Below are 26,925 nucleotides of genomic sequence, written 5' to 3' on the forward strand. Positions count from 1 at the left end.
GAACCTGGTTTCTGTTCCTATACTGTTCCTAAATGTTGGCCGCCTTGAGTGCTCTGGACTTTTTATTCCCCATATGCCATTAATTACTTATATGGACTAAAATAAGACTGTGCATCTTATAACAGACTTTTTTGCAATTGGGATGCTTGTGGTTCTAATAAATTTTACGCCTTTACTTGTATTATTCTAGTGGAATGCCCCCCAACATCCTCTGGGGGCTCCATCCCTTTGACCACATATTCTTGAATAATAGCCAACCTCAAACATATAGCTATCGTACGTCTAGAGGCTTTGGACCCTTTCCTAGCCCCTGAAAATAAAACAAGGAAGCAGACTTCCTGAACTACTCTGTACTATCCAAGTACTGTAGGACGCACCTTCTAAAACATCCAATTTATGAAAAATATGTTCCAGTTCCCTCACAAAACTCAAACAAAGTAATTTCCTGGCCTCTATGAAACTTAGTGGCCACCTTTGGCAAAAAGGCTGGATCTGTTTTAAAAACCGCACGGTCCAGAAAAATCTGAAGAAACGGTGACCGAATGGAGAGGGCTTCGAGTTCACCAACCCTCCTCGCAGAAGTGATCGTCACCAGAAATACTGTCTTAAGGGTAACCAATTTTACCCCACAAGACTCCAGGAGCTCAAAGTGCTCCCCAGTGATAGAATGGGAAATTCGGTCCACTTGGAGAGTTTAAGCCAGGACCCACAGGAACTTGCTCCTAGTACCCCTCTGCCAGTTGATATAGGCCACTGCCGAGAAGTTCCCCAAGCGGACCTGCACGTACTGGCCCTGGAGATCTTTCTGAAAGGCTCTGAGTGTCAATGTAATTGATTGCTCTCAGCTCCTTCAAGTCGAGGGCCTCTTTGTTTCCTCCCCCCCCCCCCGGTGCCTTGCACCAGCTGGGAATCTAGGTGTGCCCCCAACTGGTGCCCACTCCAGGCCTTGCAAAAGATTTGCCCCCCTCCTCCACCAAAGGGACCTATTGACTTAGACGGTGTATCAGGGAGTCTAAATACCCCGACTGTGGTCCCAACCCCCAGGATAAACAGTTGCATAGGTCAAAAGTGCAGCCCCACCCACTGCACTGCAGGGAACATGTAGGTCAGTAAGCCTAGAGCGGACATGGCTTGTCTTGCCAAGACCTGGCAGCTTCCCTGGAGTAATAACATTGCCCTGTCCACCTTCTGGATCTTTTCTAGAAAGAAGACCTTCCGTTTTGTTTAATCCAACACGTAGCCCAAGCAAGTGACCTTTTTGGATGGAACCAGGCTGGATTATATCAGGTTCAAGAGAGACCTCAAGCTTTCTAGGATGCTGCTTGCCACCTTGTCCAAGAATGACTGCAAAGATGCCTCAGAGTCACAGAAAAGTCAGGACCTCCGCCATGACTTTGGTGAAAATGCTGAAGATGAAGATGTGAGTAGAAGCCTCTGTACCTGTCATAACCTATTGCTATCATAGGGGATAATTACATTCCCTGAGAAAACAATACAAATAAAAATGAAAGGAACAGTTTAAAAATAAAATAAAAAGTACCCCATGTCCATCGTTCTCATGTGCAAAGGCAAACTCAAGCGTCAGCCTGGTGTCATATGTAAACAGCAATTGCACCATGCATGTGAGGTATCACCACGAAGGTCAGATCGAGGGCAGAAATTTTAGCAGTAGACCTTCTTTGTAAATCTTTTAAGGCTTTTAAAAATGTAGGTAGTTTGTCGCTGCTGCACATTTGTGTGCAATTTTAAAGCGTTTAAGATGTGTTTGGTATCCATTTACTCAGCATAAGATCATCTTTATTTCATCAAACATTTGGGCAATATAGTATGTTTTAGTGCATTAAAAAAAAAAAAAAAAAAAAATAATAGGGTGTTTTTAAAAAAAAAAAAAAAATGTGTTTAATAAATAATCGCTGTGCAAATACGGTGTGAAAAAAAAATGCAACACCCACCATTTTAATTTGTAGGGCCTTTGCTTTAAAAAAATATATATATGTTTGGGGGTTCAAAGTCATTTTCTTGCATAAAAAATAAAACATTTTCATGCAAACACAAAAAAGTGTCAGAAAGGGCTTTTTTTTCAAGTGGTTAGAAGAGTGGGTGATGTGTGACATAAGCTTGCAAATGCTATGCATAAAATGCCAGGGCAGTTCAAACCCCCCCCCCCCCCCAAATGACCCTTTTTGTAAAGTAGACACCCCAAGCTATTTTGTGATAGGCACGTTGAGCCCATGGAATATTTTATATTTTGCCACAAGTTTCTGGAAAATTTTACTTTTTTTTTTTTGCACAAAGTTGTCACTAAATTATATATTGTTCAAACATTCCATGGTTATATGTGGAATTACACCCCAAAATGCATTCTGCCATTTCTCCTGAATATGGGGATATCTCATGTGTGAGAATTTTTGAGAGCCTATCAGCTTACAGGACCCAAAAACCAAGCACTGCCTTCAGGCCATCTAAGGGTGTAAAAATTTGATTTTACTCCTCACTACCCATGACAGTTATGGGGGCCCTGAAATGTCCAGATAACACAAAACCCCCACAAATGACCCCCTTTTGGAAAATAGACACCCCAAGGTATTTGCTAAGAGGCATTGTGAGCAATTTGCAGATCTCATTTATTTTTAAAAATGAAGAAAAGAACAAAAATTTTTTTTTTCTTTGAAAACTTTGTGACAAAAAGTGAGATTTACAAAATACTCATCATGCCTCTCAGCAAATAGGTTGGGCATCTACTTTCCCAACTGGGGTAATTTGAGGGAGTTTTGTGCCATCTGGGCTGTACTGCTCTGCCATTTTAGCACCTCAAGAAATGAGATAGGTAGTCGAACTAAAAGTTGTGTAAATTCCAGAAAATGTACCCTAGTTTGTAGATGCTTTGCGCCAACCAACAAATATACGCTTATTGACATTTTTTTCCCCAAATACATGTGGCTGAATACATTTTGGCCTAAATGTATGACTAAAATTGAGTTTATCTAATATTTTTATAACAAAAAGTAGAAAATATAATTTTTTCTTCCAAATTTTCGGTCTTTTCCCTTTTATATCGCAAAAAAAAAAAAATAAAAAAAAAATCGCAGAGGTAATTAAATACCATCAAAAGAAAGCTCTATTTGTGGGAAAAATTTAAGTAACGCTTACTGGTAACGTCTTTTCCTGTAGTCTTTCAGGACAGCCACTATGAGAGATAGTCTCCTCCTCTTCTTCTAGGAAACACTGCACCAGCCCATAAATTCTTACTTCCCCTGCCTGACCTCAGTTCTTTCAAGATCACCTCTGGCCAGCTGGGGAGACACAAGAACACGTTAATAACATACACTCAAATATCATTATCATGCTGCGTTCTGGTCTTTTACAAGACCCCCCAAAGCTTTGGGTGGGTAACTAGGGCTGTCCTGAAAGACTACAGGAAAAGACGTTACCGGTAAGCATAACTTTAATTTTCCCTTATCGTCATTCAGGACAGCCACTATGAGAGGATAAGCGAGCACTTACCAACTACGGTGGGACTACAGCTTGCAGAACCTTCCGACCAAAGGTCTGCTCACTTGCCGACACCAGGTCTACTCTGTAATGCTTTACAAAAGGTGGAGTAGCTGGACCACGTTGCTGCTTTGCAGATTTGTTCTGGCGTTGCTCCAGCCCTCTCTGCCTGAGACGTTGCCATGGCTCTGGTGGAGTGTGCCTTGATACCTGTAGGGATCTCTTTCCCTGCTAATGTATAAGCCTGCGCAATGTTTGACCTAAGCCATCTGGAAATAGTGCGACAAGATGCTCTGCAACCTTTTCTGGCACCAGAAAATAAAACAAATAAAGAGTCTGACTTCCTCATTGACCTAGTCAGCTCCAGGTATTGTAGTAGGACACTTCTCCTTACATCCAGACACCTCTTGGAGACCCGCTGGTTCCACTGTAGAGGCAACCGCTCTGTCCAGTTTTAGGAATTTCTCCCTTGGAAGGAACACCCTCAACTGTGTTGAGTCCAGCAGGTATCCAAGGTACATAATCCGCTGTGAAGGGATTAGACTGGACTTTTCTAAGTTCAGCAGCCACCCCAAGCCTATTAGGACCCTTTTTGTTAGGTCCAGGTCCCTGAGTAGCTTCTCTGGGGTATACGGCAAATAGGAGCAGGTCGTCCAGGTACGCTATGACTGAGAATCCCTGGAATCGCAGGAAAGCTATGGCCTCCGCCAAGACCTTGATAAAAATGCAGGGCGAGGAGGATAGCCCCAAAGGCAGTGCCTGAAACTGCAGATGCACCATTACTCCATCCAGGTCTATAGCTAGCTGGAGAAACCTCTGAGATGTTTCTGCAATAGAAACGTGTAACTACATGTCCTTCAGGTCCAGCGAGACCATGAAGCAATTGTGCGGAAGCAGAGCTCTGACCGTAAAGATAGATTCCATGCACAATCTCTTGTAAGTGACTGACCTGTTTAGGGGTTTTAAATTCAGAATTAGTCTGAATTTCCCAGAGGGTTTTTTCACCACAAAAATGTGGGAATAGAATCTCTCTCCTTCCTCCCCTCTTGGAACTCTGCGAACTACCCTCTGTTGTTCTAGATCCCTTAGAGCAGGGATATGCAATTAGCGGACCTCCAGCTGTTGCAGAACTACAATTCCCATGAGGCATAGTAAGACTCTTGGAGCCACAAGTATGACAGCCAGAAGCAGAGGCATGATGGGACTTGTAGTTTAGCAACAGCTGAAGGTCCGCTAATTGCATATCCCTGCCTTAGAGCCTCTAACAGAGCCTCGGCCTTTGTCGTGCAACTGGAAAGGTGTGTGACAAGGAATTTCTGTGGGGGCGGTCTTGTGAACTCCAGGAGGTACCCCCTTCTTATGACCCCCAGGATGAATTGATTGGGGGAGATTAATTCCCACTGCGGAAGGAAGGCCAAATGGCTGTTGGGTCTTCTGAAAATGGAAACCTTCTCTTTAGGGAACGAGAAAAGAAGGGCTTCCTTTCAGGATCCTGACACTCTTTTCTAATTGTTTCTATCAGTACATCGTGTACTGGAAAGACCCTTTTCTTTTGCTCCCCCAAGCCTTTGTACATTAGGTCATGGAGGGTCAGGGGCTTCTTGTCCTCCTGGATACCGAGGGTTGTGTAAATTGCTCCCAGGAAGTCCTCTACCTCGTCTAAGGGCAACTTATACCTAGAGGGCTTTCTGGACTCCCCATCCTTGTCCTCACCCTCTGACACCTCCTGGGAGTCCGAGGTGCCACTATCTGGCTGCCTCCACCTCGGAAAGGCCTGCAATTTCCTCTACCCTAGCTGAAGTCGCAGGTCGGGCAGGTACAGAGCCCTGAGCCTGTGGCTGTGGCGGGGTTGTATCCTGCGGACTGGGATTAGGGGGAGCTGGAGTTTTTCAAAAAGTTTTTCAAAAAGTGTTTTAAATTAAGAAAAGGTGGATGAGAGCTCCTTTACAGAGGCCGCCAAACCAGACTCCTGCTCAGCTTCCCTCTCTTTGATCAGGGAGTCTATGCACCCTTTACATAAAAAAAAAACTTTTGTCCAGGACTCCCCTAAAACATCTCTACAGGAAGCACACTTCCTCTTAGAGCCATGAGTTGATTTAGTCTTTTCTGTAGCTTTCTGCAAAACATGGAGCAAAAAAAGACAGAAAAAAAACAAACATATTACAAAAAAGCAGGCGTACAACAAAACCCCGGGAGTGCACTAGACCCCCTTACATGGGATCTGAGCCCCCCCGACCACCCAGGGGGTCTGTCCCCAGAGATAGGAACCATACTAGGAGAGGCAATCTTGGATAGAGAGGACCCTTCCCCAGGGTGCTCTTGCCTTGGGAAGGCTAGAGGTGGTGTCAGTATGAGTTGTAGCATCTGCCTTTCGACATGAATGCAGGTGGTTGCTTTCCAGGGAGTCCCACGATGCCTGTGCATGTTACAAACTTTCTCCAGCCTGTGCCCGGCCCCCTATCAGCTCCGCGACCTGGAACTGGAAGTTATAGGTCAAAGGTAACACTTCCCCCCTCTGCCGGAAATGATGTCACCCGCCGTCCAGCGCTCAGGTTCCAAACAATGCAGCCCATATGGAGTACAGGGAGAGCAGAAGGTTCCTTGCTGCGGCCCTGTGGACACGATAGGGCCCCCCCGCAACCTGATGCTGCGCTCAGCAAGGAAGGGGTGGCTTCAGTTACAGGTAAAAAAAAAAAAAAGAAATCACTAAAATGTGCCCAGGAAAACCCCTGCCTCCATAAGGGCTCTTTTAATGGCCGCAGTCCCCCTGGCTGCTCTCAAGCCTGGTCCCATCCACAGTGTCTCCCCACTGGAGGAAACACTAGAACTGAGGTCAGGCAGGGGAAGTAAGAATTTATGGGCTGGCGCAGTGTTTCCTAGAGGAAGAGGAGAAGACTAGCTCTCATAGTGGCTGTCCTGAATGACGATAAGGGAAAAAAAAGCATGCAAATTTCATTGCATGACCGCACAAATACTAGTTAAAGCAGCGCAGTGGCAAATTGAAAAAAGTGCTCTGGTCATTGAGCAGCCAAATCCTCCGGGGCTGAAGTAGCTAAGCTTTGGCAATAAAACCTGGAAGCTAAATGGTTTCTATGCAAGAGTGAGCCCGATTTTGCACTCTCCAGCTTTAGTAAATAAAGTTGCAACAGTGTTCTTTTCCATTGAACCAGCAGGTTGAACGAAAAAGCAAAAGCAACACAATAACGCCAGGTTACACTGATCATCCAATGGCTGCAAGCGCCGATCGAAAGCTGGTTTTACAGCATAACCTTTGACTGAAGGAGTTGTTAGACCAGCTTCTGTTGAACAAAGCGTACACACATAATGAAAATGAGATGGTTCCCGTTCAGCCAGCCGACTTTCCATACGTTTGTACCCAGCTTAATTTTAATTAATTTAATTTTAATACCATATATATCCCAAGCACTGTTGAATTGATTTTGTTACCCAATATATCCTACATGGAGTCTAGTTTTAATATCCTAATGTGTGTCTATATTTTATACCCTCTACATCTTACACAGTGTCTAGTTTTCACACCCTATACAGTACAGTATATATCTTACACAGTGTCTAGTTTGTATACATTACATATGCTACAAATGCTACTCAAATCTTCATATCTTATGTATCCTGCACCAGTGGCGGAACTACCAGGGACACTTGCGACTGGCCCTGGAGCTACGCCCATTCTGTCACACTTGCCCTGGCGTTCCTCCACTGTTGGGGAAGTCCAGGGGGGTGGGAATGGCAGCCGATCGGTGCTGTAAAAACTGAGCATTTTCTCCTGTCCATGACAGGAGAAGAGTGCTATGGCTGTGCTGTAGTGTAGGCTCGGAACTGCTGCTACTACTCAGGTGGCAGGGGGCGGGTCCGATGTTGGCAGTGTGGAAGCCCCGATCCCCAGCTAGGAAAATAGTGGCAGAGGGGGCTGACCTGAGTGGAGGAGGGTGTGGTGTCCGATCCCAGAGCTCGGGCTGATGTTTAAAGGGGGGCACTCTGGCAGAGGATGTAAAGGAGGGCACTCTGGAGACACTGATGTAGGGGGGCATTGATGTAGGTGCGCAGTAAAAATGTGCTCCAAAAAAAATAGTAATCTGGGCTTGACAACATTTCCCGGGAGTAAAGGGCCTGGAATCAGTGGAGAAGGACCCAGGTATGGAGTGGGGGGGGGAGGGGGGGGGGCCTTCATGTTTTTTTGCACTAGGGCCCTGAAAGTTCTAGTTACGCCTTTGTTCTGCACAGTGTCCATTATAATTTGGTATATACAGGTGTAGTTGTATGGATGCTTTTTAGGGAGGGATGCTTTCAGGCTATGACATCTCTGTAGTGTCACTGAATGCACTCAATGATCCCTGAGCTAATTTGAGAACTAAGATTACAGAACCCAACTTTGCTTATTTCAAATAGGGACTTTACGGCATCTCTTCTAGATGAGGGAGAGGGAGATGGTGGGGGGGGGGGAGAGGGAGATGGTGGGGGGGGGGAGAGGGAGATGGGGGGGGGGGGGGGAGAGGGAGATGGGGGGGGGCAGGCAGGCAATAAGATTTGTTGTGTTCACTGGGACAGTGGGCGAGGGGAACCCCTTAGTTAGGATGCAATAAAAACAATAGATTTTATCCGCTCTCTAAAGGTCAATTTAAAAAGGATTGTCTATAGTTCCAATTTAATCCATGCAGAAATTGTCATAATACTATTTAAAATGGCAGACAGACAATTTAACCGGCGACTAAACAAAGGATGCGTTTTGTAAAATTATATTGATAGCCAAAACATAAAAATTACCAGTTGCATTGATGTCATGCTGATCAATTGTCTTCAATGTTTTCTGAGTTACTGACCCAGAACAACTATGCAAATCAGGATCTCTGACTTTGCTGGCTGCATGCTTTTTCTGAGTTGACGATCAAGTATTGAAGGCCGAGGGAGCTAAGCAACTAGAAGATTTAAATGGGGCAGCAATGGCAGCCTCCATAGGAGAAGTTTCCTTTAAAAATGACTGGTATGATTTAGAGCAATATTTTACAGTACTACGGTCAGCACTGAAGTCAATTAACTAGTTTCACTGTGTGAAAGAAATTTAAACTGGAAAAACTTGTGCCTTCTGTTTGCCTGCCTTGCGTTTGCTTAATCTGTAGTTTAAGAAAACATGGGAAAAAAAATATATTTACTTTGTCAGTTTCAATAACTTTTGATGCCATTTTTAGCTATGTATAATAAAAGGAAACCTTTAAGTTTCAATTTAACAGTTTTATTTTACGGTTCATTGTAATACAACTCAGTGCTGCAACTACTCAATTCTATCCTATGTCTTATTGTACACACCCAGATCTGTCTCAGCAGTTTTGTGCATGCATTTCCACTTTTGCAGCCAAATTGGGATAACGCTTACTTTTATTTGATTTTCATGATTTTATTTGCTAAACAAAAAAAATAAAAAATCCTATCTGGCTTCCCTCTTCTATGTAATGTTAAAGAGGGACCAGGGAGTTATGGTTACCATAATTAATCCTGTCTGTATGTACTGTACTAGCAGATCTTAAAGCAAATCTATAGTCACAATGTAAAATCATATTTTCACATTGTGTTTCAAAGATTTCTAGCCTACCCTTATTAACCCATTCGACCGCCAGAAGATTTAGGCCCCCTTCACGACCAGGCCATTTTTTAAGATATGGCACTGCGTTGATTTAACCAACTGCGACACTGTACCCAAATTTTTTTTTCCACAACACTGTTTGTGGTATTTGATCACCTCTGCGGTTTTTATTGTTGCGCTATAAACAAAAAAAGGCTGACAATTTTGAAAAAAAAAAAAAAAAAAAAAAAAATTATTTTTTACTTTCTGCTAGAATACATATCCAAAATAAATAAATAAAATATAAAACATGTATTCATTAGTTTAGGCCAATATGTATTCAGTTATATATTTTTGGTTTAAAAAACAAAACAAAAAACCCCCACAGACAATAAGCGTATATTCATTGGTTTGCGCAAAAGTTATAGCATCTACAAAATAGGGGATAGATTTATGGACTTTTATGTTTTTACTGGTAATGGCGGCGATCTGTGATTTTTAGCAGGACTGCAACATTGCGGTGGAGAAAATCTGGCCCCAAGTGACACTACATTGATCAATGCTATAAAAATGCACTGATCAATGTAAAAATGACACTGGCAGGGAAGGCGTTAACACTAGGTAGCAATCAAGGGATTAACTGTTTCCTGGGTGTGTTATAACTGTGTGGGGGCTGGAATGCCTGGGACAACAAAGAGATCGCTGATCACTAGGAACAACAGATCTCAGCGTTGTCCCCTGACAGAATGGGGATCCACCTGGTTTACACTGGCAGATCCTCATTCTGCCTCTTCTCGCCGTGATCGCGGGTGGCTGGAGTTTACCATGCCCGAGACCAACCTACGAGTACATCAGTTTGCGCATGAGAGCCGACCTGCCGTCATACATATACAGTGGCTGGTCGGCAAGTGCTTAATAATCCTTTCTAAGTGAAAGTAGAACAGAAGACTGTTTATTTCCATTTTGGAGTACAAGAAGTTATAACTGCTGTCAGGTTTCTCTTTTGCCATTTGTGTAATATTGTGGAGGTTTCCTATCACTTTCTGTCCCATAGCCAAAACAGAAAGTGAGAGGAAATCCCTGCAAAGTAAGTAAATTCCTGGTAGTCACCAGAACTTATGTCCCCATTGGAAGTTTTCTCCCTGTTGTAGTGACCACCAGAAGTCCAGAACTTCCTTTCACCATCGATACCAGTCACCAGGACAAATAGAATGGGGGAGGGGTCTAACAAGGACACAGACAGCAATACAAACTTTACAAACTTTAACCCTCTCTATTCAAAAAATAAAAGAGGAAGGTTTTGAGTTCAGTTAAAGGGCAAGTTCACTTTTGGTTACGTTACATGTTTCACACATGTTCCCAATACTGCAGCTGCTGCTCAATCCCCATGTGACAGCAGTACTGGGTGGGGTGACCACATTTCCACTGATCAGATGAACATATTCTACTATTGTTGTTTGACAGAAGTCGATCTACTGATTAATTTCTGTTGAACAGAAAGGGGGAGGGCCACAAACAGATTGAAATTTGTCTGGTCCCTGTTGAACTGGCTGAATTTTTATGTTTGTACCCACGTTTAGGAGGAGTGGAGTGATGTGATGGTAGTATGAAGGAGGGTGGTGAACCTGGAGGGTTGCAGCAGTTAACTGAAGCTGGGTACACACAAAAATTTTTTTTTTCATTCAATCAGTGAGCTGAACAAAAAAATCTAACAGATTCCTGCCTCTACACAAGTGAGGTAGATGGAGGAATCCTCCCTGTGTTATTATTGTATTCTGACAGCGTGGACTCCCCATTGTCAGAATACAGGAAACAATCCTGCAGCCGATTGGTTGCATGCTGCCGAAGGAGGTTGTCCAACAGGACTGTTTGACAGAAGTCATTGTAATGATCGACTTCTGTTGAACCGGTGGAGCTCCTCACAGATCGAAAATCTGGCTGGTCCCTACTGAACTAGCCGATTTTTGGTCTGTGTGTACTTAGCTTAATCACTTAGAAAAAGAGAAGGAAATCCCCTCGTGGTGGACTTTTAAGGCACGATAGTTAAAAAAGAAAAAGAAAAAATGTATAGTTTTTAAGATTTCAAAAAGTATTTATTAGAAAAATATAGAAAACATAACAAACAAGGCATGCTTTTACATATCTAAAAATTAAACACCGTCATAGGATATAGAGTACAATACAATCTATACTTCTTGCACCCAACGCGTTACAGAGTACAGAGTTGTCTCCTTTTTCAGGGCTATTTAGCAGGAAGAAATTATGTTTCTAGAATAGAATGATAGGTAAAGGAGTATACAACATTAACATTAATGTCTACAGATGTACATTTTGTTGGAATAGATTCTCAAAGGTTTACTTACATATATTATAACTGTATAATTAACATTCCAGCGATTGTCGCTTTAAAAACCATGAGAGCACAATATGCTTTCAAGTTCTCAGCCAAGAAATATTTAGTAATGCATTTATGAAAAAAAAATCCCTGTCAGACCCAAAAGGGTGGCATATAGCTCAACGTTGACCCAACCCCCCTCCCCCAAAAACTAAGGGGAAAAAAGAGCCTGGAGACCCACTGGGCCAGGGAGGAGAAAAGCTTAACCGTTTAAAGTGGTGTTCCAGGCTTTTTTATTTATTAAAAGTCAGCAACTACAAAAAGTACAGCTGCTGACTTAAACACACACTTACCTGTTCCACGATCCAGCGATGTGGCCGCACGGAGCCCCGCTCATCTCCTCCTCCTCTCCTCGGTGCCTCCATTGAAACTGTGGGCACCTGGCTGTGACAACTTGCGTCTTCATGGCCGGGCACACACTGCACATGCGCAAGTCGTGCTGCGCTCTCCCAGTGGAAGGCAATCTTTTGGGACCTGTCACGTGTCCCAGAAGATTGCAGAGAGGGAGGGGCCACCTAGGGATAGAGGAGTCGCTGCCTAATTGGCCTGTAGGCGGAAGCAGGACAGGAAGTCCCACTCAAATCTAAGCACCCAATTCCGCCCCCCCCCCAATAAAATGACATATGTGGCATGTAAGGGGGCGAGGCGTGCTCAAAGCAGAAGTTCCACTTTTGGGTGGAACTCCGCTTTAGGGACCGAGCCTCTTTTTGACACTTGTTTACAAGTTAAAAAAAATTTATTTGCTAAAAAATTTACTTAGAACCCCCAAACATACATATACATACACACCGTATTTGTGCAGCGGTCTTACAAGCGCAATTTTTTGGGGAAAAAATACACTTTGAGTTAAAAAAAAATAAGACAACAGTAAAGTTGCCAATTTTTCTATATTGTGAAAGATAATGTTACACCGAGTAAATTGATACTCAACATGTCATGCTTCAAAATTGCGCCCGCTCTAGGAATGGCGACAAACTTTGGCACTTAAAAATCTACATTATCGACATTTACTAATTTCTACAGGTTACTAGTTTTGAGTTAGAGAGGAGGTCTAGGGATAAACTTACTGCTCTCACTCCACCGATCGCGGCGATACCTCACATGTGTGGTTTGAACACAGTTTCCATATGTGGGCGCAACTTACGTATGTGTTTGCTTTTGTGAGTGAGCTTGGCAGGATGGGCGCTTTACATTTTTTTTCTTATTTATTTTACCTTTTATATTTACACTGTTCTTTTAACAAAAAAAAAATGGGTCCCTTTTATTCCTATTACAAGGAATGTAAACATCCCTTGTAATAGAAAAAAAGCATGTCAGGACCTCTTAAATCTGAGATCTGGGGTCAAAAAGACATCAGCTCTCACTTTTGGGTGGAACTCCGCTTTAGGGACCGAGCCTCTTTTTGACACTTGTTTACAAGTTAAAAAAAATTTATTTGCTAAAAAATTTACTTAGAACCCCCAAACATACATATACATACACACCGTATTTGTGCAGCGGTCTTACAAGCGCAATTTTTTGGGGAAAAAATACACTTTGAGTTAAAAAAAAATAAGACAACAGTAAAGTTGCCAATTTTTCTATATTGTGAAAGATAATGTTACACCGAGTAAATTGATACTCAACATGTCATGCTTCAAAATTGCGCCCGCTCTAGGAATGGCGACAAACTTTGGCACTTAAAAATCTACATTATCGACATTTACTAATTTCTACAGGTTACTAGTTTTGAGTTAGAGAGGAGGTCTAGGGATAAACTTACTGCTCTCACTCCACCGATCGCGGCGATACCTCACATGTGTGGTTTGAACACAGTTTCCATATGTGGGCGCAACTTACGTATGTGTTTGCTTTTGTGAGTGAGCTTGGCAGGATGGGCGCTTTACATTTTTTTTCTTATTTATTTTACCTTTTATATTTACACTGTTCTTTTAACAAAAAAAAAAATGGGTCCCTTTTATTCCTATTACAAGGAATGTAAACATCCCTTGTAATAGAAAAAAAGCATGTCAGGACCTCTTAAATCTGAGATCTGGGGTCAAAAAGACATCAGCTCTCAAATTGACACAAAAAAATTCCCCTTTTAAAGCGCACTGGGCGGGCTCCTCTCCTGCCACTGATAAAGGTGATCTTGCGGCGAATCCACCGCAGAGATCACTTTTATCTGAAAGAAAAAACGCACGCCGTTAGCTGCTAGCAGAACAACACTATTTAGCATCAAAGTACTGATGTACAGGTACAGTGATTGGCATGAAGTGGTTAGGGGCTCTGAAGGAGGAATGGTGGCTGGCAGAGGGCAGCTCTGGGGCTAAATTTAGTTTTCTATTGTCAGCCTAAAAATCCAGGCTTTCTTGTAATATATTAGCACCTACATACAGATGATATCTCAAAAGGATTGATACTGAGTCACTGCAGAGAGTTTTTGTTTACATTTCTGACATTAGGCTGCATTCACACCTGAGCGTTTTCATGTCATAAAACGCTCGTAAAACGCCTGAAAAAATGTCCAACAAGCAAAATCCTTTTATTTCAATGGCACCTGTTCACATCTGAGCGTTTTGTCACCTGGAGCAAAACGCGTTAATGCCTTAAGCTCAAAAAAGAGCATGAGCTTCTTTGGGGCAGATTATAGGTGTTTTTCTGTTTTACATTGGTGACCTGTACAAAATTGCGGTAAAAATATGCACAAATATGCAGTCTAAAGAATAATTAACTTTTCACAGGCTTGGAAATAAATTCTAGCAGACCCTCACCTCCTTTGCAAGAGAAACCTGTAGAACAAGCTGGGTTAGTGTGTCAGTCTAATCAGCGCTGGCAGATTACCGTTTAGGCCCCTTTCACACATTTTCACTACTCCGCTTGCTCAGCGGGGATCGCTCCGTTGATCCCCACTGAGCATGCAGATGACAAGTCCGTCTCTGCACACTATGCAGGGACAGACCTGTCAGATTCCGCTCTACCCTATGGGGGGGATCAGAGGATTACGGACGGCCTGTCCGTTTTCAGGCAATCCGATCGACGGATGGAAAATATTACATCCATTTGTCTGGATTTTGCAGAACGGATCGGGGCAGATCGGATCGAACATGTCACCACTGACATTCGATGCTCCATAGAGATGCATGAGGTGACCGTTCAGATCCACCTGAAAAAACGGACAGGCGGATCTGAACGGTCCGCATGTGTGAAAGAGGCCTTAGTTAGCAGTATCCTGTAACTCTGATGAGATCACAGATCAGGAAAACTTCACTACTCCCCAGACTCATTACATATGTTTACTGGACAGTTATGAAGGCCCCTTTCACACATACCTTCAATTTGAAATTTTTTTTGACTGAAACAAAAACAAACAAACACACACACACACACACACACACACACACACACACGTTAACATCAGTTTCCCATCAGTTCTTTACATCCACTTAAAGCAATTGTATGCCTGCAGAAGAAAAAAAAAAACCCTGTAAGGCAAAAGGCATAATGAGCTAGTATTCAACACATACTAGTTCATTATGAAATACTTACTTTAGAACGAGGCATCGATATCTAATCCCGATCCATGCCGAGGGAGCTGACATTTTGCCCTCGGCGTGTCTTCTGGGTTTGTGGCTCCGGCACTGTGAGTGACGTCACTCCTGCACATGCGCGGGGGAGGCTTCTAGGCAAGGTCCGGGAGCATCTGCCAGACCTCCAGCCAGGCATTTACAGCAAATGCGCCGCTGACGTCAGTGGGTGCATGCAAAGTGAATATCTCTTAAATCGTGCAGGTTTAGGAGATATTCATTTTACTTACAAATAAGTCTTATTATAGGCTTACCTGTAGGTAAAAACTTTAAAAAAAAAAAAAAATTGTATATAACCGCTTTGACCAAATTTTTGGTTTACTATAGAGCTGCATGATTGTGGATAAAATGAGAATCACAATTTCTTTGCTTAGAATAAAAAAACATGATTCTCATTTTATCCAGAATCGTGCAGCACTAATGTAAACCAAAAATTTGACTCAAGTGGACGTCAAGAACTGATGTAAAAACTGGTGTAAACTAATCAGTTTTTTCATTGAAAAAACACGACTGAACTGATGAAACAAACTGAAGGCATGTGTGAAAGGGGCCACAGCTCTGTGTGTGAATGAACTACAAGCCCCAACATCCTTTGCAACGGTCGGCTTCTAGTTCTACCACGGGTGGCGCTGTGAAGAACTGTGGTAAATTGATTCTTCGTATCTGGTTGCCTGTATGGGATGTACAGACACACAGATACACTGACAGATCTGCAGGAGACCTGCAGATTACTTGGTGCGATACTTTACAGGCTCCAAAATAAACAAAATGAAGGCAATTTTGTTTTACCTGCAAAAAAATAAATAAAAGAAAGTGCATTTATTATTTTTTTAATATCCTTTAAAAGAACTTTCATGAAGCTCAATGCGCTTACAAAATGGTTTGCAAATATCCGGTATTGGTAAAAAAATAATAAAAAATAAATAAATAAAAAGAGAAGAAGAATTATCCGCTTTAAAAACTGCCATTTCTTTCTTCCAATTAATTATTATCTGCTCATCTTCACACAGATCCTCTGTCTGTGGGTGATACTGTAACTGGGTGGTGTCAGAGAACCGCCCCCTTGTGTTGTGAGTGCATCTGTGGGGCTCACATGTCTTGCTCGCTGCAGGATGTGGTTGATGCGTTTTGTATCTTTGAACACATTTTTGATGCGTTGTTTTCTGGCTAATGGGAAAAGATGACAGTTCTGTTCATGTTGATAAGACTTTGATAAGACTTTACAATCTTTGTCACTGAAGTAGCATCACAGTAGTACAGGAACCTTAATGTGTCCAAAATCGCATGCTGGGGTTAGGAGCTATGGTTCCTGCACTACTTGGTGTGACTTTGATGCTACTTGAGTGCCAGACAGTGTAACATCACATCAAAGTTGGCACTCCATGAACAGATTAAACAAAACGGTCATACTTTCAGATTCAACAAAACAACCCCTCCCAAAAACTGCATTATTTGGAGTCCATTGAAGTCTATTGAACACAAAATGCAATCTGCTGTGGAAAAAAAACATAAGTCCCTGACCCCTTCCAAAAAAAATGCAACGGCTCAAACCGCACAGATGTGAATTAGGCAACATGTTAAATGGACTGTAGGGCATTTCTGCAAAACGCAAAACCATTAAAAAAAAAAAAATGCATAGGTGTAAACCATGAGTTAAAGCAGAGTTCCGCATTAAAAATAAAAGTCAGCAACTACAAATACTGCAGCTGCTGACTTTTAATAATCGTACACTTGCCTGTCCCAGGGTCCAGCGATGCAGAGGAATGAAGCCCCGCTTGTCTCCCCCTCCTCTCTGCAGCGCCGGCATGGTCACGGGGGGCATCCGGCCGTGGCTTCATAGCCAGGCATGCACTGTGCCTGTGGGAGCCGTGCTGCACGCTCTGATTGACCGGGCAATCATTTGGGACCTGTGACGTGTCCCAGATGATTGCCGAGAGGGAGTAATAAAAATAATGATGCACTTTTTTTGCACGTAAAAAAAAAGGTGCATCTACTAAAATTATTTTAGGCGCCTGGAAAGCATTTCACCAGCAACCAGCATAGCGCAGGTGCAACGCAGGACTCCTGAAGACTGTCGGTGTAATCCATCTGCCTGTACATTGTATGGGCAGGCAGTTACAGAGGAGGAAGGATCAATGAACTGCCAGAGCACTCAACAGCTCCGTGGTAGTTCAATGAAAACTACAAGCCAACATCCAGATGTCAGTACTTGTAGTTTATTTATTCGCAGAACTCTGAATGAATATTGCGACCGTGTGGGTGGCCATGACAGAGGGTATGAGGGATTTCTCTCCATACTGCTGTCACACAGGAGCAGCAGATCGCTGAGCCACTGCAGGAACGGGAGTATGTTACATGTTAAACACAGGTGGAATATGTTCCCAAAAAGGTGTCTGAATGGACACAAGGAGCTCTGACTCCAGTGCTATGGGGGCACTCGATAGGAGGGGGGGGGGGCAGGAGCAGCAAAGAAGGACCCAAGAATAGGATCAGGGCTGCTCTGTGCAAAACTAACTGCACAAAAAGGAGGCAAGTTTAACTTTTTTTTTTTTTTTTTTTAACAAACACAACCCCACAAGCTTTTACAATAACTTTCTTCCAAAAAAAAAAAAAAAAAAACACAGTCAGTTTTACCCTGGTAAACATACTGGCTTGAAACAATAAATAAGAAATATCAGCCCTTTACCCCAAGCATCGTACACAGACAAGGTGTTGAGGTAAAACCACAGGGTTAACTTTAGTAACAGAAAATTCAAGTTAGATTTATCGGTAACTTGTTTTCCAATAGTCTTTCAGGACAGCACCCGAGAGATCATGACTCCTCCCCAACAGGAAACACCTCATCATCCAACGCTTTAACAGGAGGCCTCTACCCAGCTTCATTCAGTTCTTTGTAGAGAACCTCCAGCCCAAACATAATAGGAACAGTTACACCACAGTATACAGCAAAAAAAAAAAAAAGTGGGTCATTGCGGTCCTAGAATACTATTGGAAAACAGGTTACCGGTAAGTCTAACTTGGACTTTATTCCAGATGGAGTCAGAATTTTTATAAATGGGAATCTTCTTTTATGGGTCTGTGAAAAGAATGACTTCTTCTCTGGCTTCAGCCATTCTTTTTTAATCATGTCTGTGATGATCAAATGGACTGGAAAAAAGTGCAGTCTTTGGAGTCTCCTAGACCTGCATACATACGATTGTGCAAGGAGAGCTCCTTTTTCTCCCAAGGTAGTGTGGATCACTTTAAAAAAAAAGGAGTCCCCCCACCTCTTCAAGGGACATTTTGTACTTAGCGGTGGCATCTGCCTCATTTTCATCCTCTTCTTCCGAATCTGTCCCACCCCTGGTTCCTGGGAAGCCAGACCTTCTGGCTGTATTAGAGAAGTACCCTGAGACTATGGGGTGGGCTGCAGGGCCCTGGGTTCTCCTGAGGGCCCTGGCTCTTGTCTCAGATTTGACCTGAAAGCTTGAAAAGTAGCGCAGAGCTCATCCTTAATGGCTGTAACAAGATCACCACAAATGGATGGAGACTCCTTCTTGACCAAATCCGTGATACAATCCACACAAAGAGTCTTTGTCTAGGATTTGCTTGACTTTTCTTTGCAAAACGAGACACTTTTTCTTTACCAGTTGAACAGAGCTTTTAGCCTGGACAAACAGAAGGAAAAAAAAAAAAACACAACAGAGCCACGCTGAAAACTGCTGAACACAGCAGGCTACAAATAACACCAGGTGCACTAGGAAAGGACCTTCTAACTTCCCTGTGCCCAACCAGTCCCTTGATAAAAGGTGGATAGGAAGGGGGTGATGATGACCCAGAGGAGAAACTGGCCTGCAGGAAAAAAAAAAAAAAAAATGAAGAAGGAACCCAGTTACCTTTGCCTTGCCTCTTATCCTCTGCACTTTCCTCCATTGCAGAGCGCATGGTCATGTGGCTGAAAGAAAGCAGATTCCAGGATTTAAAAACATAGCTGTGACGACCCGGAAACAGAAGTTCAAGGCACCAGGTGACCCAGCCCTCTCCCCCTGCGCTTTTCGAATGGAAATAACGTCACGCAGCCGACCCAGAAGTGCCGCCTCTTCCTACGCACTGCACAGGACGTAGTTGAAGGCTTTTCCCGCCCACCATGCTCAGCCTTACGCCGCCGCTGTCCTGCAATGCGGGAGGCCTCCATACACCACCCATCTGCCAAAAAACTGGACAGCACTCCCAGGCAGTACTTGTTCTCCCCAAGCATGGAAGGTGAGAGAGCGCCTACGGGGACCATCCAGCTAGAGGCAAGTGGGAGGATCACAGTCTCCTGAAAAAACTGACAGGTGAGAACCTTCTGTCTACCAGCTGGAGGAAACAAAAAAAAAATATAAACAAGAACAGCTAAAGGAAGCTGGGTGGAGGCCTCCTGTTAAGGCATTGGATGAGGTGTTTCCTGTTGGGGAGGAGCCATGATCCTGAAAGACGTTTTGGGAAATACAGGTTTCTATACACTTAATAGGGGCAGTCACCACATGGGATAATCATCCCACAGTTAAAGTTGACACAAGACTAATAACATCCCGTAGGAATCTCCTGGAGGATTAGCAAACAATTTGTGACTCAATTAACAATGGGAATTCACACCTAGGAGGCACACAATGGGGAAATTACACAGTGGGAGAAAGGCACTCCAAACCTAGACAGGATAGGCAAACACAGGTACACATAACAGTAAACACAACACCTTACTAAACAGATTACACATAATCTGACCCCAGCGCCACATTGTTTTGAGTCACTGCTGCCATTTGCTTGGATCTTGAGCAGATTTCTTCATACTGGATTTGCTGTACCATGTGTTACAAGCCAGTAGATACTCTTGGACTCCATGGGGCCACATCTTGGAGGTTCCCAGCATTCTGTGCAATATTCCCTACTTGACCATCTGTGGACATTTTGTGATCTTCAGGGGTAGCCTTGTCTGAAACATATGGGGCCCAGGCTCCCCCTTTTGACATTTGAAGCACCTTTATTATATGGCACAGGGATCATTTTTGCTTTTATTTGGGAAGATTTATATCTGCTACATTTTTAAAGGATGAATTTAATATTTGTCACCTCTTCCTAGAATGTCCCTGAAGGGATTGAAGTCTTCCTGAAACGCGTTGGGAATTTAGAGGAGTGTGTCACCACTTTTGTACTTGCCTCATCCAATCAACAGTTACACTGTTGTTTACATTAATGTTATACTATATTAGGTTTTATAATGTACAATAACATTTCATGCTTTTATACAAATATTTTTTAATTTTTTTGTTGCCCTTAACCACTTAAGGACCAAGGCTTTTTCTGAGATTTGTTGTTTACAAGTTAAAAAACACTTTTCTTTGCTAGAACATTACATACATAATTTATTTATTTTTATATATATATATATATAATTTTTTTTTTATGTTTGGGGGTTCTAACGCCTTAGAGAATAAAATGGAGGTCATTGCAATACTTTGTCACACTGTATTTGCGCAGAGTTCTTATAAATACACTTTTTTTGGAAAAAATATACACTTTTTTAAAAGGAAAGTGGCCTCTCCCGCCGCAGATAAAAGTGATCTTGCAGCGAGTCCGCCGCATAGACCACTTTTATCGGAAACCAGACTGCTCACTGAAGAGGATACCGGGGGTTATGGCAGCTAGCTGCTGCCATAACAACGATTTCCCTCTTCAAAGTGCCAACGTATATCGGTGTGAGCCAGTCTGGAAGTGGACCCATTAGTACCATTAGAACATGTGGGGGTTACATTTTCCACCATAAAATCAGGGTTGTTGGAAACACACTTGTGGCTTTTCTGTGGTGGCCCAGATACTAGGAGTCTAGGAGGGGGTTGAAGCAGTCAGTGCTGGTTTGGGCTGTTGATTCTATACCCCAACAAAAAAAAAAAAAACAGATTCCCCATATCTGTGTCCTCCAGTTCTCAGTCTGTGTTTCAGGGAGACATGGACTTGATTTCAAATGAAGAAAAAATATGCCAAAAAAGTCCCCCAGGCACACACACCTCCCGAAGAATAGAGCCCCGACTGGGTCGGTTACAACATATTCACACAAAAATTTACTACGAATTCCTTTTAGACATAAAATAATGCAAATATTTTATTATCTGTGATACCATAACATTCCATTATCTGTGAACTCCACTTATACATAAAGAAATGTTAAAGCTTTTGTTGCCCCAACACTTCATGTTCCCGATATGTGCCTGTTGTACCATATACCTGTATGCAAAAGTATCCGGTTCTCATATTGCTTCCGATGTGTGAAATCCCTGGTGTTCCTGCTAGTCCCCTTGCTTTCCTATTACAAACGGACCACACTAAGCAGGAGAGCATACCGTGGTCAGTTCTTTAGCTATGCGGGGAACTCCGTGTGCTTTCTTCCAATAATCAGGTGACTTGTCCTGACACGTGGCCGCTGCACAGCCCATTACTGGAAAGCTCAGTGTCCTGCTGCTTATATAATATAATATAAAGGGGGGGGGGGGATTTAGAATGTTTTTGCCTTTCATTTTTATTTTAAATTGAATGGGTTGTTTTACAAGGGGATCGTTTACAACCGCTTTAAGTAGACTTCGGAATGCAAACAGTTGTCTTTCGGTGATGGAGCAGGATTAGAGAGTTTGCACGTGAAAAATCTGAATGTTGTATGTACTAACCTAACAGAAGTTCTAACAACCTGAGCACTATGCTGTCGTTTCATTCGCATAGTCCTTAAGATTGGCCAGATACCGCAACATAGAGGACTACAGAACAGAATGTTTATGAAAATGCCAGGATGAGAAGTAGCGATAAACCAAAATGATGTATTGTCCTCAACTGTATTACGGAAGGCTGTTTAAAATATACAAATGAAATATTCCATTTTGAGCATTATAATCTCACCATACAGAGGAATGCTCAAACATTGGCATACTTTTGTGTTTAAATAAAGATTGGAATGAAGATAAGCCACCATTTGGTTTCCTCCTAATAATTGTAATTAGTTTTGATTCCTGCTTATAGCACACACTTGTGATTGGTTTCATCACATATGCAATGCGAGATCCAGAATTTAAAAAGATAATTGGAATATATCTCCCAATTCAACATTTTGAATTGATGGACTCTTCCCCTATCCATTAGCAACGCAGGACCGTTTTACACCTATGGTCTGCACTGGTCCTCTTTTTTTATTATAGGATATTTACTGTATGCTACACATTTAGGAATATATTTGTAGCTTGATTTGTAGGGAGTGTGTTGTAAATAGGATAAAAGGATTCCATTTTTTTTTTATGGTGCGATTTGTTTGTTAGTAGTCTATACATTTCCATATACTATTTAATTTTTTTTTTTTTTTTTTTTAAGATGTACAGAGTAAGAGCACCTACCCAATGTGAGCTATAGCCTCCTACATATTCAAGTTTATTTCACTTTTCTCTGTCATTTTTCCTTAGTTCTTGGCTAATAATTTGCTTACTGGGTGTAAAGTACACTAGGGGGTTATCAGTCTGTCACACAATGATACAGCAAGTACATAATTGGTGTCTTGCTCTAGAGATTGCATTTACTTCAAGAGACAGACTACTTTTACTAGTCGAATAATGCAATTATTAGTTCATTGTTCACCAAGTGCCTTACTTCATACTGAGGGGAACTAACATTAATTAAAACATTATTTAAAACGTAAAAAAAAAAAAAAATCAAAAAAAAAAAAAAAAAATTAAACCACATCCAATGCTTACAGACGTTTTTTTTTTTTTTTAGCTGGTTTGAGTGTGTCAAAAAAGGTGATCAAATATTTAGTTCCAGCTATATATTTATAGCAGATATCTTTTCCCCCATATTCTACACAGTTGTTGGATCATAGTTCTAATAGGCTTATAGTTGTGTGGTTCACTTTTTAAAAAGGAAAGGTAAAAAAGGGAAATTCAAACTAAGCACATAAAAGGAGGTTACTTTCTATGCAAAGGCCATATCAAAAGGGAGGAAATAGAAACCTCCAGTTGAAGTTGAAAGCGAACGCTTATTTACCTATAGTATATTAACCACCAAAACCAGGTTATGAAATTACAACTGAAGTCCAGCTTTAAGAACAATATTTTAGCGCTTGGGATATTAATTGGAAAGCATACACACATAGGGTATAGAGACCTACCAGATGTATAATCTATAGAGGTAAACAGTAGCGCTGAGGATAAAAATTACCAACACCACATTTACTCACCAAACTGATAGTGTGCAAAATAAAAAATTAGTCCATAAATAAAACGACAGAACAGAATCTATGAGCCGTCAGTTGATAAACTGGTCTGAACACTACACCCCGTGAGAAAACGTGTCTCAGCTCCAGTTGGGTGTAAACTCACCAAAATGAATTGCCTCACACTCTCGTGTTTTGGCATACAAGCAATTAACCTCCTCAGGGTTTAAGTGAATTCCATCAGCACACGTTCCAAAGTAGACAATATGTGGAGGAAATGAGACTCCAGGTAGTGCGATATCGTCAAACCCTGAAAGACATTTAAAAAAAAAATCTCGCCCGATGATATTGTACTTACAGACCGGCAAATTAAAATTGCATTCATATGGTGAAGATGCCAGAAATACCCAATTGCGGCGGGCATAATGCATGTATCAAATCTCACCCGACCGAATGTTCAAAACACATGGAAAGTCACTTCAGGTGGTGCGTGAACGCCACTTCCGGGTTGCCGTACAGCCACATCTGATGCGTTTTGTCATAGCGACTTTGTCCTGCTCGTAAGCCAAAACACGTGAGTGTGAGGCAATTCTTTTTGACGAGTTTACATCCAACTAAGGAGTGGAAACACGTCTGCTCACGCAGTGTGGTGTTGGACCTGTTTATCAACTGACAGCTCATAAATTCTGTTCTATCAAGTTTATTTATGGACTCATTTTTTGTTTTGCACATTATCACAGTTTGGTGTGTAACACAGTGTGTTCTTGGTAATTTTTATCTTCAGTGCTACCGTTTACATATGGCAGATCTCTATGTGTTTTATCCTTTGCAAGTGGCTGCTTGTTTATAATTCTATTCACACTCCTATTCATCTGTGGCACAGTATATAGATTCCAATTGAGGGCGTTATATGAGATCTTGTTTTTTCACATACACAAAAGGGGTTGATTTACTAAAACTGGAGAGCGCAAACTCTTTTGCAGCCGTGCAGCAATCCGCTTCTAACTTCAGCTTGTTCAATTAAACTAACAAAAAAAAAACAAACAGGACGCAGATTGGTTACTATGCAGAGCTGCACCATATTTTGCACCCTTTGTCTGCACCAGATGTCTTTAGAAAGCCAGATATTACTATGTAAAAGCATCTTGTAAATGTTGCAGTGGCATTATCCGCAGTGTAGCATATATCCTGTGTGGGAGTGGGACCCAGCAGGTCCTTCTAACACAGGATGCTTGAAAAAAAATTAAAAAAATAAAATAAAATCTACAGGAGAACTAATGCAAGACCAATCACCTTGCACAAATTGAGGAAGTGAGAAGCAAGTGGTGTTCATTATAGGTTCACAGAGGCAAAGTACACAAGTTATTTCATGCTGGATTACAGTACAGAGCCAAAAGAAATTCAAAAAGGATATCAAGATTTAAAGTGTATCTAAAAAGGCTTTTTTGTTCAAGTTTGGATGGAGTAGTAACGGTTTAGAACCACTTTTGGCGGTTTCATTGCAAGGAAATTTTTAGATTCAAAATGATCCAATTATCATCAATAGGTCAGTTAGATTACAATAGAGCGCAGTGGCTTTTGCAAACTTTTCCAAAGTCTTGTAATATATCAGTAATAGTTCATAAGACAACATGAAACAGCCAATGTGTTGGGTTTAAAGACCCCCCTCCCTCTTCAAAGCTGTAAAATAGATTAGTGTACAAACATATGAATTCCTACATTGGTTATGTAAGGGTTTATCAACTCACATGTACCCACTCCCTCAGGGTACTTGCACACTGTACAGATTTATGATCAGACATTCCTGGCAGAAAAAAAAAAAAAAATGTGAAGATGGGCTGGGATGGGCACTTGCGCATATGCACGCGCACACACACACACACACACAAAAATTCCCTTAGCTCTATTTTAATCAAGTGAGTTGTGTTGTACTTGCGTATACGCATGTATTTGTGCAAAGTCACACATATTTGTATACTGACCACCACTGCCAATTTCTGTATTTTTTTTTACTGCTCTATATGCAGCACATGTTTACGTGCCTGTGTACAGGCACATTGAAAACAATGGTCTACATTTACAATCAGAAAACATCCAAAAAACCCACACCTGTATGATGACATCTTCCAACTCTCTAAAACATGTACCAATCACGCCAATACTTAACCAGTTCCCGCCTTATTGCCAATAGACGGCTACAGCGCAAGCTTACTTTGCTGCGTGCATGCAGCGTGCTCAGCGTTTGCTGAAGTCCTTCAGACTCAGCTGATCACAGATCTGGGAAAAGATCCATTTGTGTGAAAAAAAAAAAAAAGAAAAAAAATTTCATATGGGCACAGTGTTGCATGACCATGCAATTGTCAAAGCGTGAAAGCACTGAAAGCTAAAAATTTACCTGGGCAGGAAGGGGGTAAAAGTGGCTAGTAGGCAAGTGGTTAAAAAGCCCTCAATGGATCCCACTAGTAAATCTACGCCTCATCTCTTGCTCCCCTTTTTCAAACTCCTTAAACACCTGGTCTACAACCTACTGACATACCACCTCACTGAGAACATCCTTCTCAATCCCCTTCAGTCTAAAATTTCATGCTCAACACGCCACAGAAATTGCTCTCCTAAAATGCAAATAATTCACTAACAGCTAAACCAATGGTCACTATTTTGTACTTGGACTTCTGTACCTCTCAGCTGCCTTTAATATGGTTGACCACTTCCTTCTCAAAAAACTCCACTCGAGTCTCCAACTGTACACCTTTGTTGGTTCCCATCCCATCTATCCCACCACACCTTCAGTGCCTCACAAGTCTACCTCCTCCTTCCATCTGGGTCTTCTGTTCTTGGACCTCTCCCATTCTCGATCTACTCCTCCTCCCCGAGTCAGATGATAGCTCCCATGGCTTTCAATACCATTTCTACTCTGATGACACCCAAATCTATCTCTCTACCTCTCAGCTCACCCCTTCAGTCCCTTCAAACATATCCAATTTACTAATGGACATTTTGACTTGGATGTCACACCACCTCAAACTCAATGTATCCAAAACAGAGCTCATAATAATATCTCCTCCCCCATCTGCCCCTTTCCCTGACTCCTCTTAAAAAGATCAATGGCACAACTATCAACCAGTCCCAGCATTGCCAGTGTGTAAGGAGTAATCCGGCCCAAAAACAAATCACTGTCCAACCTCCACAACAGCTCCAAAATATGCCTCCTTCTGACCAATGAGACCACCTAGCTTCTAATTGACTCTCTGGTCATCCCATACCTCGATTACTGCAACTCCCTCATCTTCAGAATGCGGATGGGTCTTTGAAGGCAGCATGGGATCTCTAAAGAATCTGGCAGGTTTTCGGGCATTCGTATAAATTGGTCTAAATTGACTATTTTTCCCTTTAGATACAATGGCCAGAGTGCCTAATGCAGATGTCCCGTTACTTTGGGTAGACCAATTTAGGTACTTGGGTATCCCAGTTCGGCGGGATCTGACAAGCTTCAGTGAACTCAACCTGTTTCCGGTTCTATCCCAGCTTCGGGCCAAGTGTGCCCCTTGGGCCTCCATGCCACTGAATCTCATGGGTCACAAACCTTCTAAAAAAAAATTTTTTCCCTAAATTTCTTTGTATTTTGCCACTGCCCAACCTGGATTTCCAACTTCTTTTTTGAAGAAGTAGATAAATGTATTCATGCGTT

The 26,925-nt window shown here is 42.1% G+C and overlaps 1 protein-coding gene across 1 annotated transcript in view; it reads right to left on the reverse strand.

Annotated features, from left to right (window-relative positions):
* Positions 1 to 26,925, reverse strand: part of NT5E (5'-nucleotidase ecto) — a 156,537-nt gene that overhangs the window by 86,345 nt on the left and 43,267 nt on the right. The window lies entirely within an intron of this gene.

Source organism: Lithobates pipiens, unplaced genomic scaffold, assembly GCF_037356315.1.
Source record: "Lithobates pipiens isolate NorthernLeopardFrog02 unplaced genomic scaffold, aLitPip1_a1.2 Scaffold_18, whole genome shotgun sequence".
In the NCBI taxonomy this organism is placed as follows: Eukaryota; Metazoa; Chordata; class Amphibia; order Anura; family Ranidae; genus Lithobates; species Lithobates pipiens.